Here is a 9,753-nt window from a genome sequence, read left to right as displayed (position 1 = left end):
GACTAGCCGTGGGAGCGAGTCAAGTGATCGAACGCACGAGCACACAAAAATCAAACAAGGAAGACGAACATAAGAGGGGCGAAGAAAAGGCATATCTTTTCGAAAATCGTTTTAGAAGTGGGGGGAGGAAAACGAAAGGCGAATGGCAAATAATGTAATGCAAGAGATGAGAGTTTATGATGGGTACTTGGTATGTCTTGACTTGGCGTAGATTTCCCCGGCAACGGCGCCAGACCAGAAATTCTTTGTGCTACTTCTTGAGTTTGCATTGGTTTTTCCCTTGAAGAGGAAAGGGTGATGCAGCAAAGTAGAGATAAGTATTTCCCTCAGTTTGAGAACCAAGGTATGAATCCAGTAGGAGAAAATGTTCAAGTCACCAAATACCTGCACAAACAATCAAACAACTTGCACCCTACGCGATAAAGGGGTTGTCAATCCCTTCACGGTTACTTGCAAAAGTGAGATCTGATAGAGATAGATAAAACTAAACAAACGGTAAAGTAAATATGTTTGGTATTTTTGCTTTATAGATCAGAAAGTAAAAGATTGCAAAATAGTAGATTGGAAACTTATATGATGGAAAATAGACCCCGGTGTCGGTGTCAAAACCGGCGGATCTCGGGTAGGGGGTCCCGATCTGTTCGTCAAGGCGGATGGTAACAGGAAGCAAGGGACACAGATGTTTACCCAGGTTTGGGCCCTCTCGATGGAGGTAAAACCCTACTTCCTGCTTGATTAATATTGATGATATGGGTAGTACAAGAGTAGATCTACCATGAGATCGTAGAGGCTAAACCCTAGGAGCTAGCCTATGATTGTATGATTGTGAATGTGATCGGCCTTCTAAGGACCAACCTCTCCGGTTTATATAGGCACTGGATAGGGCTAGGGTTTACATGGAGTCGGTTACAAGAAAGGAAATATAATATCCGGATCGCCAAGCTTGCCTTCCACGCAAAGGAGAGTCCCATCCGGACACGGGCCGAAGTGTTGAGTCTTGTATCTTCACGCTTCAATAGTCCGGACGTTGTACATAGTCCGGCTGTCCGGATACCCCCTAATCAAGGACTCCCTCAGTAGCCTCTGAACCAGGCTTCAATGACGATGAGTCCGGCGCGCAGTATTGTCTTCGGCATTGCAAGGCGGGTTCCTTCACCGAATACTCCAAAGCAATTATCGAACATTCAAATCATGTCCGGATTCACAAGATGATCTTTACACACCGCTGTAGAGAGAATGATATTTCACAAATGCAATCTGCTGACAAATTTTCCTAATGACGTGACATGTTATTAGGGTCGAATCATTATTCGATCCGTTTTCCCACAACCAGCTACAGCGCACACTGCGAGGCGGTTTCTTTGACACGTCTTGTCAAAGCAGAGATCGTGTCCCCTTATTACAGGATTCTCATCAATACAGGTATGGGTAATCTAACCGTGCCGCTAATCGCGGCGAGTGGGAGGCAGATGGGTTCCACCAGGCAAGTGGGGAGGCACAAAAAGCTTTTATTGCCTTTATAAGGAGGTTAGGTTCCTTTCTCTTTTACCCACGCCTTCTCCTCCTGCTAGCTCATTCTCCTCTGTTCGAGCCCTAACGCCCAAGCACTCTTCTTCTCCATCGAAGAGAGGTTTTCCGAAGATGTCTAGATCCGGAGCAGGAGGCAGATGGATGGCCTCAACTGTCCAGGAGAAGGACATCAAGAAGCTCCGGGGAGCCGGGTATTTGGCCTAGAAGATCGGCCACCGTCTTCCACCGGCGGGACAGGTCGTCCCCACTCTGGAATCTCATGAGAGAGTCGTGTTCCTTCCCCATTTCGTTCATGGGCTCGGGTTTCCCCTTCACCCGTTCGTTCAGGGAGTCATGTATTACTACGGGATCGATTTTCATGATCTTTCCCCCAACTCCTTCCTCAATATCTCAACGTTCATCGTCGTTTGTGAGGCTTTCCTCCGAATCCCACCTCACTTCGGCCTATGGCTGAAGATCTTCAATGTGAAGCCCAAGGTGGTGAGTGGCGAACACGCCGAGTGCGGTGACGCCATGGTAAGCAAGATGCCCAAGGCTGTTTGGCCGAAAGGTGCTTTCAACGACTCCGTCAAGGAGTGGCAGCAGAAGTGGTTCTATATCACTGAACCACGCGGCAAGAAGTGGGCGGCAGCTCCAGAGTTCATATTCGGAGCTCCACTGTGGCTCACGTCCTGGCCCGAGAAGGGCCCGAACTGGTGCTCGTCCGATGAGCTGTTACTGCTCCAGACGCGCCTTCAGGGTGTGGTCGATAGGGACGTCAAACTTGTCGACATAGTCCAGGTGATGCTAGTTCGCCTGGTTCTCCCTTGTCAGCGCCGAGCTTGTACCCTGTGGGAGTTCGATCCGGCCGAGCACCAAACCCTTCGGGAGCTTTATGATTCCTCCCACAAGGATATCTGGAAGGTGCTCTTTAAGTCCGGCAAATCCTGGCCGGGCCCCGCCGAGGACTGTGGTATCAATCATCCCATTCTCCAAGCTCGGTAATTCACAGCCACACTCTGTCTATTCATGATTTAGCTGGCATGTCATGAGGGAGACACCTTAATCGTGTTTCATTGTGACCTCAGGGATGGATAAAGAAGGTGGAGCGGATACATTGTCCAGCCCCCCTGCTGGAGGAACCGGCCGGACCTCTTCTGACGAAGATGTTGGTCCCCGCGCCTTACAAGGCGCCCAAGAAAGAGGCATCCACGAAGGTCAAGAAGATCCGGGGTGGCCTTCGCCATCGCGAGGCTTCGGATGCCAAATCCGAAGACTCAAGCGACGATCCTTCGTCTGAAGACGAAGAGGAGGAAGCAGAGGAGGATGAACCTCACCCTGATGGAGGGAGGAAAAGGACGACCTGCCATCTCTGGAGGCCGGATCGCCCAAGAGGAGGAAAGGTCACCTCCCAGAGGCATCCACCACGGCTGCCGATAGCAGCCCGGAGTGGGATCCCAGGGCCCAGCCCCTGGGGAAGTCGTAAGTATCCGAACACGCATATATGTCCGGGATTGTTTTTGGGTATAGTGATTTTAACTGTTACCATATTTTGCACAGTCCAGCAAGGTCTTGGGCCGGCCGGTCCTTGTCGGAGGATTCGTTGGGCTCAGACGCCTTAGCAAGCGAGACGCCTCCGCGGGCCTCTTCCCCAAAGTCCAGGCGTGATGCCGAGGTGTCATCTCGACAAGACCCGGATCAGGGAGGACATATCCCTGGAGCCAGACACGCGGGGATGGATACGGCCCCCGGGACCTCTAGGGTTCCGGGATCGATCGAGCAGCCACCCTCGATGGTGGATGGCCTGCCTACCCCGCCGGTGTCCTCTGTTCGAGCAGAGCTGCCTGGCGGTCTGTCGACAGCGTTGAAGAACGCGTCTATTGTCGATGAGCATCGGGCCCTCATGGGCGCGGTAGTCGAGAAGATTCACTCTGCCGAGAGCGGGCTGAACGAGTCCTGCCTTGGCCTTATAAAGGTTTTTGAGGTATGTTTCCTAGGAAACCTTCGAGGGATTGTCATTGTATGAGTAGTAGCCCCTGATGCACTGTCCGGCGGAGGAGACAAAGCCGGGCAGGGTATCAAATCCCCTGCTCTCGCAGGAGCCTATGTAAATGATGTATACCCTTTTGTGTGAAAACAGGCATCCGCAAAGAGGATGGTTGCTTATAATGCGGAAGTGTCCGAACTGAAGCAGAGCCTTACACGGGCCGAGGAGGAGCTCGGCCGTGTGAGGAAGCAACTAGAAGACAAGCAAGGTATGTTGAAAACATTTGTCTTGGAGTTAGCACGAACGAATAGTTGTGCTTAATGAAAAATATTGGTATTGTGTGCTCTAGGAGCGGGTGCCGAATACGAGGCACTAAAGAAAGCTTTGGCTGATGCCAACAAGAAGGCCGAGGCTGAACATGCACTTCCTGAGAAACACGAGGCCCGGGTTATCACAGCTGAGCGAGAGCTCCAGGAAGCTGTGAAGAGAAGCGAGGGCTTGGAGCAGTGTCTAGAAGGGAAAGAACCCGAGCTCGCCCAAGCTCTCGAAGGTGCAGAAGGTGCTCAAGAAGAAGCCCGAGGTGCTGCGCAGGACATTCAGGAGGCCCGGAAAGTGGCGGCTGGTAAGGCCTTCTGTATTCTTAGCTCTTTATATGTTAGAATCATAGAATGTGAAGAATCCTAAGCGGCAAGCTGAATTCTTATTTTTCCAGGGGCTTTTGCGGATCTTCCTTGCAGCATATCAGATGCCGCCCAATTCTACCACACCGAGGAGAAAAAGACTGCGGAGAGGGATTTCTGGTCGCAGTATCTGGCACTGAACTATCCGGTGCCATTTATCGATCAGCTGAAACAGCTGGTCGAACTGCACCAGGCGGCCGAACTAGCCATGAAGGACTTGGTCATACGGCTGTGGCCTGCGGAGCCGATTCCAAGCAGCTACTTCGGACTCGTCAAGCAGATTGTGGGCGCCTGTCCTCGGCTTGAGGCTATCAAGCGATCAGTCTGTATAGAAGGCGTGCGCATGGCGTTTGCCCGTGCAAAAGTGCATTGGGGGAGGCTTGACGCGGAGAAGCTGATGACTGAGGGGCCGCCGGAGGGTAAGGAGCACCGCAAGCCCGAGCTGTATTATGAAGGTGTAATGAAGGGGGCCCACCTTGCGGCGGACAAGTGTGCTAAAGACATTATATTTTCTTGAGGGCATTTGTGCCGCTTGTTGTAATATGGGATAATGGCATGTATATATTGCCTGTTTTGTTTGAACATATGTTCTTCCTGTGTGGCTGTTTATTGTATGCAAAATCTGAGAGTTGGCCAGTCGTTGGCTTCTCCCCCCTCGTAAAAAGGATACGGGGGTGTTCGGGATATATCTGGACGCTCTTTATCCCATAATTTGGTCCTTTTGAGGAGGTGTCTCTTTTCGCGAACCAGGCAATCGGACTATAAGGCTTTATTACTCTCACTTAGCCATAGGAATTCGAGTATGGTTGGCGCAGCCCCTAGTGTTCGGAAGGCCGAACTAGGGGCTCTATTAGTGCCTGATCAGAAGACCGATCCGTCGCACTCAACATTTATAATGGCGTTGTGCGGAATAAATCTTTAAGGATTTTATAACCTCTCGAACAGCTGACCAGCTCTCGCTTCATCATGACGGTCGGTTTTCGGCTTTCTCTACTGAGGTGCTCGTCCGGCTGAACCGGGACACAATCGTAGTAGTTCTCCCAGCGCTACCTTAGCCGACAGAACGGAACGTAAGGTACCAAAACATGGGAGCCGGGCAAACCCAACCAATGACCCAAAACATGATTCGGAGCTGATGCATATAGTGCTATAAGTTCGGGGTGCCGAGCGACCAAAAAGGTGGTCGGACTTTATTGCCGTACTGTGAAGCCCCTGGTGTAACCGGGCGAACGCGAAGCGTGGCTGTCATTTTCAGCGAAGAGGCGTTGGGGATAAACGACAGCCAATAATTTTTATTTAAGTCTACACATTGTAGGAGAATGATATGTCTATGCATATGAGTATGATGTATGAAAAGAAGTGTTGTTTGGTGGAACCTGTGGTGACCGGACTGGAGGGGGTTGTGGGTGGATCAATATTGAATCCGAACTACCGTTTGTCTGCATGTTCCTGCCATTGCGTGTCCGAGCTGGTTCTATGCCGCCAATCCTGTTCTGCGTCAAAGCTAGTTTGTGAAGGCAAATGTTATGAGGCAGCTGTGTGTCCTCTTGTGGTTAGTCTAAGAGTTCCTTATCGGACCCTGGTGGACCTAGCTGTTATACCGTGAGGTAGCACGGACTCCTCAATGGGTGTCCGGATAGTTGGCCTGAGTAATTTGCCACGTGGAATCTAGTCGACGTGGTTTATCCCGTTAGCATACGGTAAACTTCCGCATGGTGGAGAGGTGCCGAAGATTTATTCTTTGGCGTAGCATTTTTGGGCTATCCGAAGGCAACCGTTAGAGTGGTGAGTCAATAAACCTTGGCCTTTGCGCCTTACATCTTTTAGGAGATGTTATTCGTGGCTTCATACCCTTGTGGGCTTTGCGTGTTATGGAGCCCCCGGACTACTAGGTCTAGTGGTACTGCAATTGACTTGCTGTGGTTTAGGCGATCCTGGGCGATCGGCCGTACTGTTATGCTCTGGGGCGTGGGATTCTTGACGAGGCGCCCTCCCTTATTGCTTCCGGCGCGCGATCAACCGCTTTGTTTTGAGGATCCTGCATTCTCTATTGGTATGCTTTGCCGTCCTTCTAGGGGTACCGTGAATATCACACGGCTGATCCAGTTTGTGGCTTTGGTCGGCAGGCTTGTGCTGTTCTTTGTCCATTTACCGGACTGAGAGGTCTGGACTTAGGGTTGCTGGACCTGGCAGCAGCTTCCTTGTCTTGACGTTTATGACCTTTGTGCTGAGGCCTGAGGGCGCCTCTTCGTGTATGCTTCTTGCCGTCTTGGACCGTAGTGCTGTGTGGGCGTCTGTGTGCGTGCCTGTGGTTTTCCTGGTCGAGTTGAGGTAGCCAGTTGTGCCGTGTATGCCCTTTACCGGGGCTGTCGAGTTCGTACTTTTCGGTGGCCAGTACCTTGGTCCACCTATCCAATAGCACATTTTGGTCAGTTTTAAGCTGCTCTTGCTTCCTTTGCAGGCTCCTTGCCGTGGCCATGAGCCGTCGATTGAAGCGAACTTGCTCCATTGGGTCTGCAGGTACGCTGAATTCGTCATTACCGAGGCTTACCTCGTCGTCGGAGTGTATAATTGCCCCTCTCCAAGTATCCCATCGTGACTGGTCCGGCCTGCTTAAGGGTAGGCTGGCCAGGGCTGTATTCCTCTTTGGCACCATCCGGACTACTTTCGTCTCTGGGGCCGGTGTTGGTGTGGCGGGGCTTGGAGTGGCGCCGATGACGCACACATTTTGCTGTTCTCCCTGAGGGGTTGTCTTCCGTTGCCTCGCCACCATTGGTTTCCTTTGGAGTGTCCACCATATATACATCGTATGAGGAGGTCTCCGCCCACCACCCTATGAGCGTTGGTTCCTGTAGTTCTCCTGCATCGTCGTCCATACCGTCGATGTCTTCGGAATCAAAGTCAAGCACGTCAGTTAAATCATCGATCGTGGCAATGAAGTGGGTGGTGGGTGGGCAACGAATTCGGTCGTCGTCCGCTTCCCACTCAAGCCAGACATAGTTCGGCCCAGAGTCTCCTGACAAAGAGAGAGCCTTCAATAAGTCCAGCGTGTCGCCAAAGGGCGAGTGCTGAAAGACGTCCGCCGCGGTGAACTCCATCACCGGAGCCCAACCAGGATCGGCGGGCTCGGGGGCGCGCGGACTGGAACCTACATCCGGATATGAGTCCGGGGGTCCGGAGTCATAGGCTCCCTCAGAAGTGAGGCCTGTGTTCGGCTCCATCGCCGATGAGGGTATGGTCTGAGGGGCGGGGTCTAGCCCTCCGTCCTTAGGCAACGCAACCTGCCTTGGATTTAGATCCGAGGCATTTGCCGGGGTGATATCCCGAGCATCGTCTGACAGCAGGTCTAAGCCGTGCTCATCGTGATTGTTCGGCGATCCTGGTGCTGGCCCGAATCCGTCGAAGATCAAGTCTTTATGAATATCCGCTGTGTAGTTCAAGTTTCGGAACCTGACCTGGTGGGCGGGGGCATAGCTATCGATCTGCTCCAGGTGGCCGAACGAATTGACCCGCAGCGCGAAGCCGCCGAACACGATGATCTGTCCGGGGAGGAAGGTCTTGCCCTGGACAGCGTCGTTGACGATGATTGAAGGATCCATCAAGCCTGACGGCGATGACACAGAGGAACTCTCAATGAAAGCACTAATGTTGGTGTGAAAACCGGCGGATCTCGGGTAGGGGGTCCCGATCTGTGCGTCAAGGTTGATGGTAATAGGAAGCAAGGGACACAGATGTTTACCCAGGTTCGGGCCCTCTCGATGGAGGTAAAACCCTACTTCCTGCTTGATTAATATTGATGATATGGGTAGTACAAGAGTAGATCTACCACGAGATCATAGAGGCTAAACCCTAGGAGCTAGCCTATGATGGTATGATTGTAAATGTGATCGGCCTTCTAAGGACCAACCTCTCCGGTTTATATAGGCACAGGAGAGGGCTAGGGTTTACATGGAGTCGGTTACAAGAAAGGAAATATAATATCCGGATTGCCAAGCTTGCCTTCCACGCAAAGGAGAGTCCCATCCGGACATGGGCCGAAGTCATGAGTCTTGTATCTTCACGCTTCAATAGTCCGGACGTTGTACACAGTCCGGCTGTCCGGATACCCCCTAATCCAGGACTCCCTCACCCGGGGCCATAGGTTTCACTAGAGGCTTCTCTCAAGATAGAAAATAATACGGTGGGTGAGCAAATTACTGCCGAGCAATTGATAGAAAAGCGCAAAGTCATGACAATATCAAGGCAATGATCATGAATATAGGCATCACGTCCGCGTCAAGTAGACCGAAATGATTCGGCATCTACTACTATTACTCCACACATCGACCGCTATCCAACATGCATCTAGAGTATGAAGTTCATAAAGAACGGAGTAATGCATTAAATAAGATGACATGATGTAGAGGAATTAACTCAAGCAATATGATGAAAACTCCATCTTTTTATCCTCGATGGCAACAATACAATACGTGGCTTGCTGCCCCTACTGTCACTGGGAAAGGACACCACAAGATTGAACCCAAAGCTAAGCACTTCTCCCATTGCAAGAAAAACCAATCTAGTTGGCCAAACCAAACGGATAGTTCGAAGAGAATTAAAAAGATATAAAATCATGCATAAATAATTCAGAGAAGATTCAAATAATATTCATAGATAAGCTGATCATAAATCCACAATTCATCAGATCTCAGCGAACACACTGCAAAAGATTATTACATCGAATAGACCTCCAAGAACATCGAGGAGAACATGGTATTGAGAATCAAAGAGAGAGAAGAAGTCATCTAGCTACTAGCTATGGACCCGTAGGTCCGTGGTAAAGTACTCACACTTCATCGGAAGGGCAATAGAGTTGATGTAGAAGCCCTCCAAGACCGAATCCCCCTCCGACAGGGTGCCGGAAAAGGTCCCTAGATGGGATCTCACGGGTACAGAAGGTTGCGGCAGTGGAAAAGTGTTTTCCTGGATGCCTCTGTTGGTTTGGGGATATATGGGAATATCACTACTGGAATCAGGATCTTTGCCGTCAGCCAGCTCTTTGCCGTCTGCTAGCTGACGACAAAGAAGGTCTTTGCCATCAGCTTAAAAAAAGCTGACGACAAAGAAAGAGCTGACGGCAAAGACCATGTTCGCCGTCAGCTAGTTCTTTGCCGTCTGCTGGCAACGGCATAGAAGCTTTGTCGTCTGCTAGAAGACGGCAAAGAGGGAGGGTGGCCCACTAACTAGAACCACCTAACGACCACTTTCTTTGTCGTCTGCTAGCAGACGGCAAAGCTTCTTTGCCGTCCGTGAGCAGACGGCAAAGAGAATAGCCAACCTAACGGTCGTTTCCCCCCGGCCCCACCCCACTAGCTACGCTCTTTGCCATCTGCTAGCAGATGGCGAAGGAATTAAACCGACCTAAAAAAAGGTCAGCCCTGCGCCAGACCCTCTCTCTCTCCCCTCTCTCTCTCTCTCTCCCTCACCTCACCCGCGCAGCCCCGTGCCCGCCGGCCTCGCCGCCGGCCCCCACCGCCCTCAACCCCCACTGACCCCGCCGCCCTTGACCACCACCACCCCGACGCCCCCGACCCCCAC

Source organism: Triticum dicoccoides, chromosome 2B (assembly GCF_002162155.2).
Source record: "Triticum dicoccoides isolate Atlit2015 ecotype Zavitan chromosome 2B, WEW_v2.0, whole genome shotgun sequence".
In the NCBI taxonomy this organism is placed as follows: domain Eukaryota; kingdom Viridiplantae; phylum Streptophyta; class Magnoliopsida; order Poales; family Poaceae; genus Triticum; species Triticum dicoccoides.
The sequence above is the reverse complement of the archived record's forward strand: the minus strand, read 5'-3'. Positions refer to the sequence as shown.